Consider the following 17,274-nt stretch of genomic DNA (forward strand, 5'->3'; position numbering starts at 1 on the left):
AGCAACTAAGCCCGTGTACCACAACTACTGAGTCTGCGTTCTAGAGCCCACGAGCCGCAACTACTGAGCTCACGTGCCACAACTACTGAAGCCTGTGTGCCTAGAGCCTGTGCTCCACAGCAAGAGAAGCCACCGCAAACAGAAGGCTGCGTACCACAACGATGAGTAGCCACCGCTTGCTGCAACTATAGAAAAGCCGCATGCAGCAACAAAGACCCAACGCAGATTAGAAAATAATAACTAGTAGGTTTCTCTTTTCTCCACACCCTCTGAAGCACTTCTTGTTTCTAGACATTGTGAGGATGGCTCTTCTGAGTGGTTCCAGGTGATACTTCTTTGTACATCTGATTTGCATTTGTCTAACATAAAGCCATGGTGAGCATCTTCATATGTGCTTTATTTATTGTTTTTGAACAGTGTGAGTAAAATTTACCCCTTCAAAAAGGGTTATTGAAAGGTTGCCTTGCTTTGAAGTCTATTTCAATTACCTACCCCAAGACATTTGTTGAGGGCTGTTGTCATTTACAGCTCCCCAGGCATTGTGAATATGAAGTGCCTATAAGGTGCAGTTTTAGAACTGTTGTTATGAAAAACAGAAGGCGGCGGGATTTCTACTGTCCCTCTCTGGTTACTGACACAACCTTACATGTAGGGAAAGTCCTGTTCCTGGCTTTTAAATTAGAGTGGAATGTGCCTGACCAAACATGTAAGGGCTTCTGTCCCATTCCTTCGTCCCCCTTACCCTTCATCCCCCGAACAAGTATAAGCCCCTGAAAAATCACCTGTTGAGGGTGCTGTCTTGTAGAGTGGGATGACCCTAATGAAGGAGTCGGGAGGTCGGAACCCAAACACCAGGATATGTTGAGACCAGGTGATTTTCCAAATGTCATCCAGACCAGAGAGTCCACCATCCTTTGGGTGTCAGAGGGTTGGTTTAGTAGTATGAGAGCACACTTAGATCTGGAGATTGTGATCCCATGCAGAAGGGGCCAGGTACTACATGTTCAAGGAGTCAAATTAGCTGGCATATCCTCCCGAGGTCCTCAGGCCCACAACAGTCCAGCCTTGGGACCAAACTGGGTCTGTTTCCAGGGATGTGACACTAGCTCATTCACCGCGACTAAACAAATTTAGTGATCATTTTTCTTTTCTATAATTTAATTTTAAATTTATAATGGAGTATAGTTGATTTACCATGTTGTGTTCGTTTTTGATATACACCAACATGATTCATTTATACAGAGATGAGTATATATTCTTTATGGAATTATTTTCCCATTGAGGTTACTAAAGGGTGTTTAGAAGAGTTGGAAGTGCTCTACAGCAGGTCCATGTTGATTACAAGTTTTCTCTCTGTAAATATGTATATACTAACTCCAACCTCATGATTTATGCCTCCAACACCCCTTTCCAGTTTGGTAACCATAAGTTTGTGTTCTAAGTCTGGGACTCTGTTTCTGTGTTGTAAGATAGTACCTTTGTATCAATTGTTAGATTCCACCGATAAGTTATATCATATGATATTTATCATTGTCTGATTTATGACACTTAGTATGAATGTATCTATGTCCTTCCGAGTGGCTGCAAATGACCTTATTCCATTCATTTCATGGCTGAGTAATATTCCATTGTACATATCTAGCATAATTTCTTTATCCATTCTTCCTTCCGAGGACGTTTAGGTAGCTTCCAAGTAGAGGCTCTTGTAAACAGGGCTGCATAAATTTTGGAGTGCCTGGGTCCTGTCAATTTATGTTTTTTCCAAGATACAGGCCCAGGAGTGGAAGTGCCATATGCTCTGAAGCTCTGTTTTTTAGATTTTTAAGGAATCACCACCCACTTCTCCACAGTGGCTGTTAGCAATTTACATTCCCACCATCAGCTTGTCAGGGTTCCCTTTTCTCCACGCCCTGTCCTGCATTTCAGGTTTTACACTTTGTGAGCTTGGCCATTCTGACTGGTGCGAAGTGATACCTCTTTGTAGTATTAATTTACATTGCCCGCCTGTTTTTTTGGACAAAAATGGAGTAAGGGTTTTTCCTGAATATATTAAGGAATAACGCATACGGCCTTTTTGGCCAACTACACCATTGGCGATGTTCAGCAGCTTTGCATGTGCTTTAATGGCGAGTGCAAACTACCTCTTGAAATCCCTTTCCTGCAATTCTGCCTTGCTTACAAGGCCTTTACGAATACTTGGCTCAAGAAATGACTCCATTAGAGGTGTCAATTACAACCCTGCATGTTTGTGAATTGCAGGGCCCATGAGCACCATTTTTCAACTTGTTGTTTAGGGAAGCAGCCACAAAGGGGCAGGGTTTCTACAGACCCACTCTGGTTACTGGAGCACCTGAAGGAAAGGGAAATTCTTCTTCCAGATTAGGAAACTAGAGTGGCATATGCCTGTCCAAACATCTAGGGTTTGGGTCTCATTCCATCCCCCCATTCCCCTTCTTCACATGGAAAATTCCAAGCTAATCTCACATTCGTTCCCCCTCTCCCCGTTCATCCTGCACAGAAATTGCAAACTGTTAGAAACAGGAGGTTATAGGCGCTGATTCTCCAAGTGGGGAGATTGTTAATAAAGTGGCTGGATTGGCAAACCCGAGCACCAGGAGATGAAAAATGAGGTGCATTATAGACACCTTTCCCGATCACACAGTGTGCAGTCCTCTGGGTTTCCCATGCATGTTTTTGCTGTAGGAAGATTTACTTGAACCTGCAGATTTGGGACCCATAGAATGGGTACCAGGCAGTATTACTTTAAAGGGTCTGCATTTCCTCACCCAACCTCACTACTTTTCTTAGCGCGAACAGTTTCCAGCCTTATGTTCCATACTGCTGTGTGTCTAGATTTGTTTAATCCATGTTGCATCACAGCCCCTGAGCAAAAGTTGTAAGTGTTTTTCTCTGTCTCACTGTCTTTTTTTTTCAGTTTATTATTATATTGGTTACAGCTGATTTTCAATGCTCTCTTTCTTGCTGCTGTACATCCACGTGATTCACGTACAGAGAGACATCAATAAATTCTTTTTCAGATTCTTACCAGTCGTATATATTCTTTTCCAGTGAGATGAGTGTGCTGAGTGCAGTTCTTTGAGCTACCGAGTAGGCCTTGTCGATTATCAGTTTGGTATTTGGAACGGTATCTTTGCTAATTTCAACCTCCTGGATAATGCCTCACCCCTCCCTTCCTTTCCCTGTTAGCAGCCTTATGTGTGTGTTCTGCATATTTGACTATGTTTCTGTTTTGTAATTTATTTGATGTGTAGCCATTTTTGATTCCACCTTTAAGTGATATCTTATGATATGTGTTCTTTTCTTTTTGACTTATGTCACTTAGAATGATCGTACGTAACTCCTCCAGAGTTGTTGCAACTGGCCTTATTATATTGATTTCTGGGCTGAGCAATATTCCACTCTACATAAGTACCACATCTCATTTATCCATGTTTTCCTTCCAGGGACATGTAGGTTATATCCAAGTCGAGGCTCTTTTAAACAGAGAGGCGGTAAAGTTTGGGGTGCCTGTGTCCTGTCGAGTTTTGTTTTCCCAAGATATATGCCCATGAGTGCAAGTGCCCTATGCTCTGTAGCTCATTTTTTAGATGTTTTAGTAAACACAATACACTTCTCCAGAGTGGCCATTGGCAATTTACATTTCCACTATCACCCTCACAGAGCTCCCTTTTCTCCTCACCCTGTCCTGCATTTCTGGTGTTTACACTTTATGAGGATGGCTCTTCTGACTGATGTGAAGTGATACCTTTTGTAGTATTGATTTCCAGTGCCCACCTGTTTGGTTGGCTGAAAAGGGTGATGCCCTTTTCTTGAATATATTCAGAGAAAACGCATACGCCCTTTTTGGCCAACTGCATCATTGTCGATATTTAGCCCCTTTTCTTGTGCTTTAATGGTGAGTCTTTTCTACCTCTTCAAATACCTTTCCTGCCATTCTCCCTTGCTTACAAGTCCTTTTCGGTGACTTACCTCAAGACATTTTTAGAGGATAGATATTTTCAACTCTTCAGTTTCGTGAATTTCAGTGCCCCTAAGTTCCATTTTTCAACTTGTGTTTTTGGGAACTGGCCACAAAACAGCGGGATTTCCTCAAGCCCTATTCTGTTTCCATGGGCAATCCTAGCCTGTGGCCAATTCGTCTTCCTGATTGGAAATGAGAGTGACATGTGCCTGTCCGAACACCTAGGACTTGTCTCTCATTGTTTCTCATCCTTCCGCTTCATCCTCTGGACAAATTCCAAATTGTGCGCAACAGGATGTTGACTATGCTGACATCCCCAAGTGGGGAGATTGTTAGGAAAGACGCTGGAGGGGTGAACCCGAGCACCAGGAGATGAGGAAACGAGATGCCTTTTCCAAACTCTTCCCGATCAAACAGTGTACCATCCTCTGGGTGCGACAGGCATGTGTTACAAGTAGGAAGGGTCCCGTGCATGTAAGGAGAACACCAGGGATTTTTCCAAATCAGTGTCTCCCCGAAACCCAAACTGGGGAATTTTTAAGCTACGGCTACACATATATTCATTAAGGGCCTTGGGAGGTAGGCAGAGTCCGAACTTTAGATGATTGAAGTCTTCAGGGTGAGAAGCGCTCACCATCGGCTTCCCTTAGGTTACATTTTATCTGTCGTTGATAGATGATGTCAATAAAAATATCTATTCTTTTTCAGATTATTTCCCCTTATAGGTTATTGCAAAATATTGAGTGTAGTTCCCTGTGCTATACAGTAGTTCCTTGTTGATGATCTATTTTATACATAGCAATGTGTATGTGTTAATCCCAAACTGTTAATTTATCCCTCCTCCCACCTTTCCCCTTTGGTAATAATAAATTCTAAGATTTTATACTTCTCAGAAATGGGGGAGCTGAAAGAGAGGTATCACTTTCAATGGAAAAACATTCAAAACAAGATTGTAGCTTCAGCCAAGATTATTAGATGTACACCCTTGGAAAGAAATCACTTCATTTCTCTAATGTTGACCCGACAAAAAAGACAAACCTCTTCACTGAACTTGCTTATAATAAAGTGATGGAAATATCAAATTGAAGTGTTAGAAACATCTTATTTTACCCGAGCCTTATACACGGCTCTATGTTAATTACAGTTTGGCTCAGACATCTGTTCATTGAAGTTACAACGTTCTCAATTTCTGTTACTGATCCTCCAGAGTGGGCCCCAACAAGGGTCCCCCTGCCCAGTGTCATTGGAGCCAACAGATCGAGACTGAGTTTGGTTCAGAAGCAAAGGAAACTTTATATGTTGATCAGAGAATGGAAAGGTGAGAGCGTGCGCTTCCCCGCGGGCTGTGGGCCGGGCTGCTGTGTACGGATCCCCGCAGCGTCATCATCGGGAGGGAGGGGGCAGAACTCTTGAGGGCCGGGCTGGCTGCAGCTCAGGCTCTAGGTCGCGGAGTCTGCATGGGGCCCCCGCGAGCTGAGGTGTCGACCCAGCCATTCTGCACTAGGAAATCGGGTCTGAAGTGCCGGGTGTGGGACCTCTGCATGCGGAACCCTAGGAGCACGTGAAATTAGAGCACAAAGGAAAAAAAGGTTGGACTTTATTTTATTGCCCAGATTCTATTTTTATCTCCCAGGAATTTTTAATGGGCTTTGCCGGTGACAAACCCCTCCTCTGCCTTTTGTCCCATTCCTCATTCTTGGGGTGCTGAGTGTGCAAACCCCTCTTCTGTAACTGCTTCGTGCTTAGTTGGGAGTCCTCATACCCGGGGAGGAGGGGCAGAACTTTTCCCCATCAGCCTCCAGGTGAGATTGATTGTCCCTAGGCCTCCTGCCTCACTTCTTGTCCGCCTGAGCATCAGCATTGGAAGTGTTATAGATTCTAATGACCTTTAAGGGTCCAGGAAAGAGAGGCGCAGAGACGCTTGGGGGGTCGGTTTTACCCCGACCCACATTTGTTCGGCCACCTTAGGCTGATTGTTTCTTCCAGCCTATATGCACTGACCAGTAGTCTGCGCTTTCTTCAATTAGGCCCCTGAATTAACGTACAAACAGCACCAGATGTCAGAGCCCTGCCTGCTCAACTCCCAGACAGTCCAGGGTCGGTGGTGATGCAGGACCATGACGGCCACTGAGTCAACGGCCTTTTGAAGTAGCCAGGAGTCCAGCCGGTCTCATTGGCCGCCGTCACCGTGGTGTCTGTAGGCTTTTCTGTGGTGACAGCATGGTATATTGTTTCCCCGCCAAGCTTATTAGCTCCCCTCTGGGTGCAGTAAGTCCTGCAAGCAGTAGTCTGCTTTTTTGGGGGCACACTCTTGTTTTTTTCTGAGAGAAACTCCAGGTCAAGTGATGGTCACACGAGTCGTCATGGGGCCTGTTGTCCCCGGTTGTTTCTCTGGAGGTTGGAGTTGGAGGGCCATGTCACTCGAGGTCAGTGTGCCCACAGAGCGACCCCTGCAACTTCAGGGCATGGTCGGTGGTTAGGATCACCACATTGGGTCCGTTTCCCTTAGTAGGGAGCTGGCCTTGTGGGCTGCTGATTTCCAGATTTTTAGATGCCCCCAGTATCCTGGCCAGATGGGGCAGTGGGCCAAGCCCTTGGTGACCATAGTTTATCCTACTTGGAGGGCGTTCTTGCGTTGTTCCATTTCAAGTGGTCCCAGTTTTTGCACTAATACTCCAAGGGCGATTCACCTTTGACTGGGAATATAAAAGTCAAAGGGTTTAGCTAAATTAGGGAGTTCCAGGGCAAAGGTCTGAATTGACTGCTCTTTCCATTCTTCGAAAGGCCACTTCTGGATTCTAATCAAAAGGATCATCATCTTTTCCTTTCAGTGTTTCATATAGAGGCCCAGCTATTAGACTGTAGTTAGGGATCCAGATGCAGCAAACCCGGGCCTCCCCAGGAACCCCTAAGCTGTCTTCTAGTATTAGAAGGGGTAAGGCTGCAAATGGCTTCTTCCCTTTCCTGGGATTGGCTTCTCTGACCTGCTGTGAGAATGAAGCCCAGGCAGGTCACCTTAGTCTGTGATATTTGAGCCTTTTTCTTGGACACCTTCTATCCTTTTTTGGCTAGGTAGGTCAGAGGTCTCCTTAGTAGGGCTGGCAATCAGAATGTCGTCTGCATATTGAAGGAGGGTTCCGTTTTCCAGAGGTAGAACTTTTAGGTCTTTATCTAACGTTTTCCCAAAGATGCTGTGGGAAATTTTGAACCCTTGGGGCAGGACGGCCCAGCAGTATTGTTTTTGTTGTATGTTGAGTCCTGGCCCTCAGAAGCCAAAATTTCTTGTGACTCTGGGACTAATGGAATACAGAAGAAGGCATCATTGAAGTCTAATACAAAATACCATGTCCCGGTGGTTGGTAGAATGACCAGCAAGGTGTAGGAATTAGGAACTACTGGATGTATATCCTTGGTGGCTTCACTGACTGTCCTGACATGCTTTACCACGTCCCCAGCAGCCCTCGGCGCTCTCGTGGTCAGGCCAATCCCAGGATATGGAGCTCACCTGGGCAGGTCCCCAGCAGCCAACGGGACTCTCGTGGTCACGCCCCTCCCAGGGTATGGAGCTCACCTGTGCATCTACCCAGCAGCCAACGGGACTCTCGTGGTCACGCCTCTCCCAGGGTATGGAGCTCACCTGTGCATCTACCCAGCATCCCATGGGGCACTTGTGGTCAGGTCCCTCCCAGGTTACGGAGCTCCCCTGGGCTGGTACCCTGGCAGGGCTGGGCACACAGGAACCGGGCACATAGCCCTCATTGCAGAGCACCCCCAGCTCACCTGTCACTCAGAGCTGACACAGAGCACCGCAGAGCAGGACTTGAACTAACAAACAGCAGCTCCGACAGGTCTGTGACCCTGGGCATCACTCTGTGCGGCCTCCCTCCGCCTGGTCTTCCAGAGACTTCCACTGCAGCCGGGGCACCAGGCCTCTGTCTCCACCAACCACCCCTCCTCTCCCTGACTCCTGGGCTCCTCTCATTAGGAGAGGATCTTCTTGAAGTTGTCTCCCACTCATGGACCAGATAAAATGATTAGGAAACAAGCCAGAGCTGCAGCCCCTCGTCTATCCTGACTCTGAGGAGCCCACACCTGTTCCTTGGACCTGGCCAGTTCAGCAAGGTCCATTTTCTGCATCTGTGAGCCTCTGAGGGGTGAGGATTGGCTGCCGGCCAGCCCTCCCCAGGTGTGCCTGGGTTGAGGTCAATATGAGCACCACTCCAGGCAGCAAGAGCCCCTGCAGCTGTGCCTGACGCCATATTCTCTGCCCTGTCAGCAGTCTCGGGAATGGGCTGATGGGAGGGAGTGTGGGGCCACGGCTTTGTGGGTGGCCCGGTGTGAGTGGGGAGCTGCTGGACTTTCTGCAGGAGTTGCCGGGCTGCCACCTGCTGAAGAAGAGGATGTGTCACCCATACCTGCCACTGGACGTTCTCCCCGGGCAGAGGTGAGGAAGGAAAAAAGCAGTGGGGGCCGGGACACGAGGGGTACCTCAGGCAGGGAAATGGAAAGCTTCTAGAAGAGCACCTGGGGCCAGGACCATCCTGGCTGGCCTGCAGGCACCAAGTCAGCTGGCGTGCTGTCGCTGGTGTGGCTCCACGGCCCTTCCTCTAGGCTTTTGAGTCCTTGCACACATTCAGGTGTTTTACCTGGGATGGGTGGGAACAGTTCAGCAGCAGCTGGCCTGGGGCTCAGCTCACGTTTACTCACAGACGCCTCGGCGCGGTCCCCCAGCTTTGCAATGAGGACGCTCCTTGCGAGGGTGCTGCTGGCTGCATGGGAGACGATTCCCCACCTCTGACCAACTTCAGAACTGTTTATCACTGGAGCAAGTGCCCTGATAGGGTTTTCCTCTGTATGACCGGTGGGCTCTGTTTTTTCTCTTTTTTCTTTTTTGGCTCAAGGTAGGTTTTATTCCTCTTCTTGTATTTATAGATATAAGGATGGAAATAATTCATTCATATAAGTATGTCTATGGGAAGGAAAGAACTTTTTTCTGTTTTTTTAAAAAATATTATTTATTTTAATTTAATTTTATTTATATTTTTATACAGCAGGTTCTTATTGGTTATCTATTTTATACATATAAGTGTATATATGTCAATCCCAGTCTCCCAATTCATCCCACCACCACCAGCCTGCCATTTTCCCCCCTTGGTGTCCATACATTTGTTCTCTACATTTGTGTCTCTATTTCTGCCTTGCAAATTGGTTCATCTGTACCGTTTTTCTAGGTTCCACATGTATGCTTTAATATACGATATTTGTTTGTCTCTTTCTGACTTACTTCACTCTGTATGACAGTCTCTAGATCTATCCACGTCTCTACAAATGACCCAATTTCATTCCTTTATATGGCTGAGTAATATTCCATTTTATATATGTACCACATCTTTTCCATTCGTCTGTCTATGGGCATTTAGGTTGCTTCCATGACCTGGCTATTGTAAATAGTGCTGCAATACTGCAATGAACATTGTGGTGAATGTGTCTTTTTGAATTATGGTTTTCTCTGGGTATGTGCCCAGTAGTGGGATTGCTGGGTCATATGGTAATTCTATTTTTAGTTTCTTAAGGAACCTCCATACTGTTCTCCATAGTGACTGTATCAATTTACATTCCCACAAATAGTGCAAGAGGGTTCCCTTTTCTCCACACCGTCTCCGGCATTTGTTGTTTGTAGATTATCTGATGATGCCCATTCTAACTGGTGTGAGGTGATACCTCATTGTAGTTCTGGTTTATATTTCTCTAATAATTACTGATGTAGAGCAGCTTTTCATGTGCTTCTTGGCCATCTGTATGTCTTCTTGGGACAAATGTCTATTTAGGTCATCTGCCCATTTTCGGATTGAGTTGTTTGCTTTTTTACTGTGGAGCTCCATGAGCTGTTTATATATATTGGAGATTAATCCTTTGTCCGTTGATCAGTTTGTAAATATTTTCTCCCATTCGGAGGGTTGTCTTTTCGTCTTGTTTGCAGTTTCCTTTGCTTTGCAAAAGCTTTTAGGTTTCATTTGGTCCCATTTGTTTATTTTTGTTTTTTATTCCATTACTCTAAGAGGTGGATCAAAAGAGATCTTGCTGTGATTTATGTCTGAGTATTCTTCCTATGTTTTCCTCTAAGAGTTTTATAGTGTCCGGTCTTACATTTCTGTCTCTAATCCATTTTGAGTTTATTTTTGTGTATGGTGTTAGGGAGTGTTCTAATTTCATTCCTTTACATGTAGCTGTCCATTTTCCCCAGCACCACTTTTGAAGAGACTGTCTTTTCTCCATTATATATCCTTGCTTCCTTTGTCATAGATCAGTGAACCATAGGTGTGTAGGTTTATCTCTGGGCTTTCTGTTTTTTTTCTTTTACATCGTTATTGGAGTATAATAGCTTTACAATTGTGTGTTAGTTTTTGCTGTATAAAAAAGTGAATCAGCTATATGTATACATATATCCCCATATCCCCTCCCTCTTGCATCTCCCTCCCACCCACCCTATCCCACCCCTCTAGGTGGTCACAAAGCACCGAGCTGATCTCCCTGTGCTATGTGGCTGCTTCCCAGTAGCTATCGATTTTACATTTGGTAGTGTATATATGTCCATGCCACTCTCTCACTTTGTCCCAGCTTACCCTTCCCCCTTCCTATATCCTCAAGTCCTTCTCAAGTCCTTCTACATCTGTGTCCTTAATCTTTTCCTGCCCCTAGGTTCTTCATAAACTTGTTTTTTTAGATTCCATATATATGTGTTAGCATACGGTATTTCTTTTTCTCTTTCTGACTTACTTCACTCTGTAGGACAGAGTCTAGATCCACCCACCTCACTACAAATAACTCAATTTCGTTTCTTTTTATGGATGAGTAATATTCCATTGTATATATGTGCCACATATTCTTTATCCATTCATCTGTCGATGGACACTTAGGTTGCTTCCATGTCCTGGCGATTGTAAATAGAGCTACAATGAACATTGTGGTACATTACTCTTTTTGAATTATGGTTTTCTCAGGGTAAATGTCCAGTAGTGGGATTGCTGGGTCGTATGGTAGTTCTATTTTTAGTTTTTAAGGAACCTCCATACTGTTCTCCCTAGCGGCTATATCAATTTCCATTCCCACCAACAGTGCAAGAGGGTTCCCTTTTCTCCAATAAATGTCTCTCCAGCATTTATTGTTTGTAGATTTGTGTGTGTGTGTGGTACACGGGCCTCTCACTGTTGTGGCCTCTCCCGTTGCGCAGCACAGGCTCCAGTGCGCAGGCTCAGCGGCCTTGGCTCACGGGCCCAGCCGCTCTGCAGTATGTGAGATCTTCCCGGACCGGGGCACGAACCCGTGTCCCCTGTGTCGGCAGGCGGACTCTCAATCACTGCGCCACCAGGGAAGCCCTGTTTGTAGATTTTTTGATGATGGCCATTCTGACTGGTGTGAGGTGATACCTCACTGTAGTTTTGATTTCCATTTCTCTAATGATTAGTGATGTTCAGCGTCCTTTCATGTGTTTGTTGGCAACCTGTATATCTTCTTTGGAGAAATGTCTATTTAGGTCTTCTGCCTGTTTTTGGATTGGGTTTTTTGATTTTGTGATATTGAGCTACATGAGCTGCTTTTTGGAGATTAATCCTTTGACATTTGCTTCATTTGAAAATATTTTCTCGCTCGGTGCTTTGTGACCGCCTAGACGGTGGGATAGGGAGAGTGGGAGGGAGGGAGATGCAAGAGGGAAGAGATATGGGAACATAAGTGTATGTATAACTGATTCACTTTGTTATAAAGCAGAAACTAACACACCATTGTAAAGCAATTATACTCCAATAAAGATGTAAAGAAAAAAAAGAAAATATTTTGTCCCATTCTGATGGTTGTCTTTTTGTCTTGTTTATGTTTTCCTTTGTTGTGCAAAAGATTTTAAGTTTCATTAGGTCCCATTTTTATTTTTCTTTCCATTTCTCTAGGAGGTGGGGCAAAAAGCATCTTGCTGTGATTTATGTCATAGAGTGTTCTGCTTATGTTTTCCTCTAAGAGTTTTACAGTGTCTGGTCTTACATTTAGGTCTCTAATCCATTTTGAATTTATTTATGTGTATGGTGTTAGGGAGTGTTCTAATTTCATTATTTTACATGTAGCTGTCCAGTTTTCCCAGCACCACTTACTGAAGACACTGTCTTTTCTACATGTATACCCTTGCCTCCTTTGTCATAAATTAGTTAACCATAGGTACGTGGGTTTATCTCTGTGCCTTCTGTCCTGTTCTATTGATCTATATTTCTGTTTTTGGGTCAGAACCATATTGTCTTGATTACTGTAGCTTTGTAGTATAGTCTGAAGTCTGGAAGTCTCATTCCTCCAGCTCTTTTTTTTTTTTTTCTCTCAAGACTGCTTTTGCTCTCCGGGGTCTCTTGTGTCTCCCTACAAATTTTAAGAATTTTTGTTCGAGTTCTGTAGAAGATGCCACCAGTAATTTGATAGAGATCGCATTGAATCTGTAGATTGCTTGGGTAGCATCGTCATTTCCACAATATTGATTCTTCTAATCCAAGAACACGGTATATGTCTCCATCTGTTTATATCATCTTTGATTTCTTTCATTTCTTATAGTTTTCTGAGTCTTTTACTTCTTTTGGTAGGTTTATTCCTAGGTATTTTATTCTTTTTGTTGCAGTGGTAGTGGGATTGTTTCCTTAATTACTCTTTCTCTTCCAGGTTGTCCATTTTATTGGCATAGAGTTGCTTGTAGTAGTCTCTTATGATGCTTTGTATTTCTGTGGTGTCTGTTGTAACTTCTCCTTTTTCATCTCTAATTTTATTGATTTGAGTCCTCTCCCTCTTTTTCTTGAGTCTGGCTAAAGGTTTATCATTTTTGTTTATCTTCTCAAAGAACCAGCTTTTAGTTTTATTGATCTTTGCTATTGTTTTCTTTGTTTCTATTTCATTTATTTCTGCTCTGATCTTTATGATTTCTTTCCTTCTACTAACTTTGGGTTTTGTTCTTCTTTCTCTAGTTCCTCTAGGTGTAACGTTAGATTGTTTACTTGAGATTTTTCTTCTTTCTTGAGGTAGGCTTGTATTGCTATAAACTTCCCTCTTAGAACTGCTTTTGCTGCATCCCATAGGTTTTGGATCATCGTGTATTTGTTGCCATTTGTCTCTAGGTAGTGTTTGATTTCCTCTTTTATTTCTTCAGTGATCTCTTGGTTATTTAGTATCATATTCTTTAGCCTCCAAGTGTTTGTGTTTTTTATGTTTTTTTTTTTTACCTGTAATTGATTTCTAATCTCATAGCATTGTGGTCAGAACAGATGCTTGATATGATTTCAGTTTTCTTAAATTTACTGAGGCTTTATTTGTGACAAAAGCTGTGATCTATCCTGGAGAATGTTCCATGTGCAGTTGAGAAGAACATGTAATCTGGTGTTTTTGGATGGAATGTCGTATAAATATTAATTAAATCTATCTGGTCTATTGTGTCATTTAAAGCTTGTGTTTCCTTATTAATTTTCTGTCTGGATGATCTCCATTGGTGTAAGTGAGGTGTTAAAGTCCCCCGCTATTATTGTGTTACTGTTGATTTCCTCTTTTACAGCTGTTAGCGGTTGCCTTATATATTGAGGTGCTCCTATGTTGGGTACATATATATTTATAATTGTTATATCTTCTTCTTGGATTGATCCCTTGATCATTATGTAGTGTCCTTCCTTGTCTCTTGTAACATTCTTTATTTTAAAGTCTATTTAATCTGATATGAGTATTGCTACTCCAGCTTTCTTTTGATTTTCATTTGCATGGAATGTATTTTTCCATCCCCTCACTTTCAGTCTGTATGTGTCCCTAGGTCTGAAATGGATCTCTTGTAGGCAGCATATATATGAGTCTTGATTTTGTATCCATTCAGCGAGCCTGCGTCTTTTGGTTGGAGCATTTAATCCATTCACGTTTAAGGTAATTATTGATATGTATGTTCCTATTACTATTTTCTTAATTGTTATGGGTTTGTTTTGGTGGGTCCTTTTCTTCTCTTATGTTTCCCACTTAGAGAAGTTCCTTTAGCATTTGTTGTAGAGCTGGTTTCATGGTGCTGAATTCTCTTAGCTTTGGTTTGTCTGTAAAACTTTTGATTTCTCCATTGAATCTGAATGAGATACTTGCTGGGTTGAGTACTCTTGGTTGCAGGTTCTTCCCTTTCATCACTTTAAATTTATCATGCCACTCCCTTCTGGTTTGTACATTTTCTGTGGAGAAATCAGCTGTTAAACTTACGGGAGTTCCCTTGTATGTGATTTGTCATTTTTCCCTTGCTGCTTTCAATAATTTTTCTTTGTCTTTAATTTTTGTCAGTTTGATTACTATGTGTCTCGGCATTTTTCTCCTTTGGTTTATCCTGCTTGGGACTCTCTGTGCTTCCTGGACTTCGGTGGCTATTTCTTTTCCCATACTAGGGAAGTTTTTGACTATAATCTCTTCAAATATTTTCTTGAGTCCTTTCTCTCCCTCTTCTCCGTCTGGGACCCCTATAATCCGAATGTTGTTGTGTTTAATGTTGTCCCAGAGGTCTCTTAGGGTGTCTTCATTTATTTTCATTCTTTTTCTTTATTCTGTTCCACGGCAGTGATTTCCACCTTTCTGTCTTCCGGGTCACTTATCCATTCTTCTGCCACAGTTATTCTGCTACTGATTCCTTCTAGTGTACTTTTCATTTCAGTTATTGTATTGTTCATCTCTGTTTGTTTGTTCTTTAATTCTTCTAGGTGTTTGTTCCTTAATTCTTCTAGGTCTCTGTTAAGCATTGCTTGCATCTTCTCGATCTTTGCCTCCATTCATTTTCCAAGGTCATGGATCATCTTCACTATCATTATTCTGAATTCTTTTTCTGGAAGGTTGCCTATCCCCACCTCATTTCATTGTTTTACTGGGGTTTTATCTTGTTCCTTGATCTGGTATAAAGTCCTCTGCGTTTTCATTTTGTCTATCTTTCTGTGAATGTGGTTTTCCTTCCACAGGCTGCAGAATTGTAGTTCTTCTTGCTTCTGCTGTCTGCTCTCCAGTGGATGAGTCTATCTTAGAGGCTTGTGCAAGCTTCCTGATGGGAGGGACTGGTGGTGGGTTGAGCTGGGTGCTGCTCTGGTGGGCAGAGCTTTAATCTGTTTGTCTGCGGATTAAATAAAACTTTAATTAAAAGTTTAATCTGCTTGTCTGCTGATGCATGGGCTGAGTTCCCTCCCTGTTCGTTGTTTGGCCTGAGGTCACCCAGCACTGGAGCCTACCTTGCTCTTGGTGGGGCTAATGGCGGACTCTGGGAGCGATCATGCCAAGGAGTATTTCCTAAAACTTCTGCTGCCAGTGTCGTTGTCCCCACGGTGAGCCACAGCCACTCCCCACCTCTGCAGGAGACCCTCTAAAACTAGCAGATAAGTCTGGTCATTCGTCTACGGGGTCACTGCTCCTTCCCCTGGGTCCTGATATGTGCACTACTTTGTGTGTGCCCTCCAAGAGTGGAGTCTCTGTTGAGACTGTGAGTCTCTGAGTGCAGTTGAGACTCTGAGACTCTGAATGGAGTCACACAGACTCTGGGTCCTGTGAAGCTTTGTGGTTCTAGATATTCTATAGGAGACGGTCCACAGCAGGTGAAGCTAATACTGTCAGTAGAGGTGGTGAAGCCAAAGATCTGCAGTTCTGGCTAGAGGTGTGATGTACATAGAGGACAAACTAATCTTGTGTGAATGTAGTTCAGGCACGTTTAAGATGAATGCAGTCATGTTAATGCCTAACATCTTCTGTCTTGTGCCTCCTGTCAGGGACCCCATCCTCAGTTCCTGAGGCTCCAGTAAGTCATGTACAGGTGAATGGAGAGTGGGCTCTGTCCAGTCTGAGCCCCGAGTTAACCTGTGTGTATCTTAGGGTACTATGTATTTCTGTGGTGTCTGTTGTAACGTCATCTCTTACATTTCCAATTTATTTGGGCCCTCTCTTTAAAAAAAAAAAACAGACTACTGTTGTCCTTTATTCTTTACAGATGTTTAATAAGTGCTTGACCTACTACCCTTACTCTATGTATACTTATTGCAGTGAGATTTTTACGTTTGTTTTCTTGTTAATATCAATAATTAATGAGACTTGTTTTAAGGTACCTTCAACATTGCTTATAAAGCTGTTTTATTATTGATGACAGAGCTTTAATGCAAGTCGTGCTCCAGTTGTAAATTAGAATGCGATGCACAAGCAAAAACCCCCTGAAATTTATGTCTCATTGCTTCTTGTTCTTTTTTAATTTAATTTTTATTCTTTATCAGAGCAAATTTGATTACAATGTTTTGTTTGTTCTAAGTGTGCAATATGTGGTTCTTTCACACGTATACATATATCTATTCTTCTTCAGATCCTTTTCCCATGTATGTTATGACACAATGCTGAGTAGTCTTCTCTTGGTATTCCGTATGTCTCCGGTGATTATATATTTCACATGTGTTTCTATATCTATGTTAACCTCATTATCCTAATGTATCCAGTCCTCACACCTTTCCATTTGGTGAACCATAAGTGTGTTTAATGAATCCGTGATTACCTTTCTCTGTGGAAATATCTTCATTAGTATCAATTTTTAGCTAACACATATAAGTGATATAATAGGATATGTGTCTTTTACTGTCTGACTTAGAACAATTTGCCTGATTACCTCTAGACTCATCTATGGTGCTGCAAATGGCATTGTTTCATTTTTTTCAATAGCTAGTATTCCATCTGTACATGTAGCCGTTCTTATTTGTCCACTCACCTCGTGATGGACTTTTTGGTTGCCTCCATGTCTTGGCTATTTAAATACTGCTGCAATGCACATTTGTCTGCTTTTGTCTTTCCAATTCTGTCTTCTTAGGTTATAGGTCCAGGAGTGGTCCTCCTGTATCATATAGTAGCTCAATGTTTACCTTTTAAAGGCATCTCCATTCTGTTCTCATTAGTGGCTCTTTCCGGGTTACATCCCACTTAAAGTTCAGGGTATGCAATTCTCCCAACACATTCAGCATTTATTGCTTGTAGTTTTCTTGCTGATACATATTATGGCTGGTGTGATCTGATACCTCTTTGTGGTTGAATTGTCATGTGTCTCATAATCCGTTGAAGTTGAGCTTTAAGGCATGTCCTTTTTATTTTTCAAACGTTGATTACAGCTTAGTTCTTCAAAGTGTTTTCTTAAAGTATGAGTCACATTTTGAAATTTTTTGGCCATTACCTCCCTCAAGACATTTTGAGGGCAGGATTCATTTACAGCCCTGCAGTACTTGTTCACATGAAGTGACCATTAGCACAGG

This window comes from Delphinus delphis, chromosome 16 (assembly GCF_949987515.2).
Source record: "Delphinus delphis chromosome 16, mDelDel1.2, whole genome shotgun sequence".
NCBI lineage: Eukaryota > Metazoa > Chordata > Mammalia > Artiodactyla > Delphinidae > Delphinus > Delphinus delphis.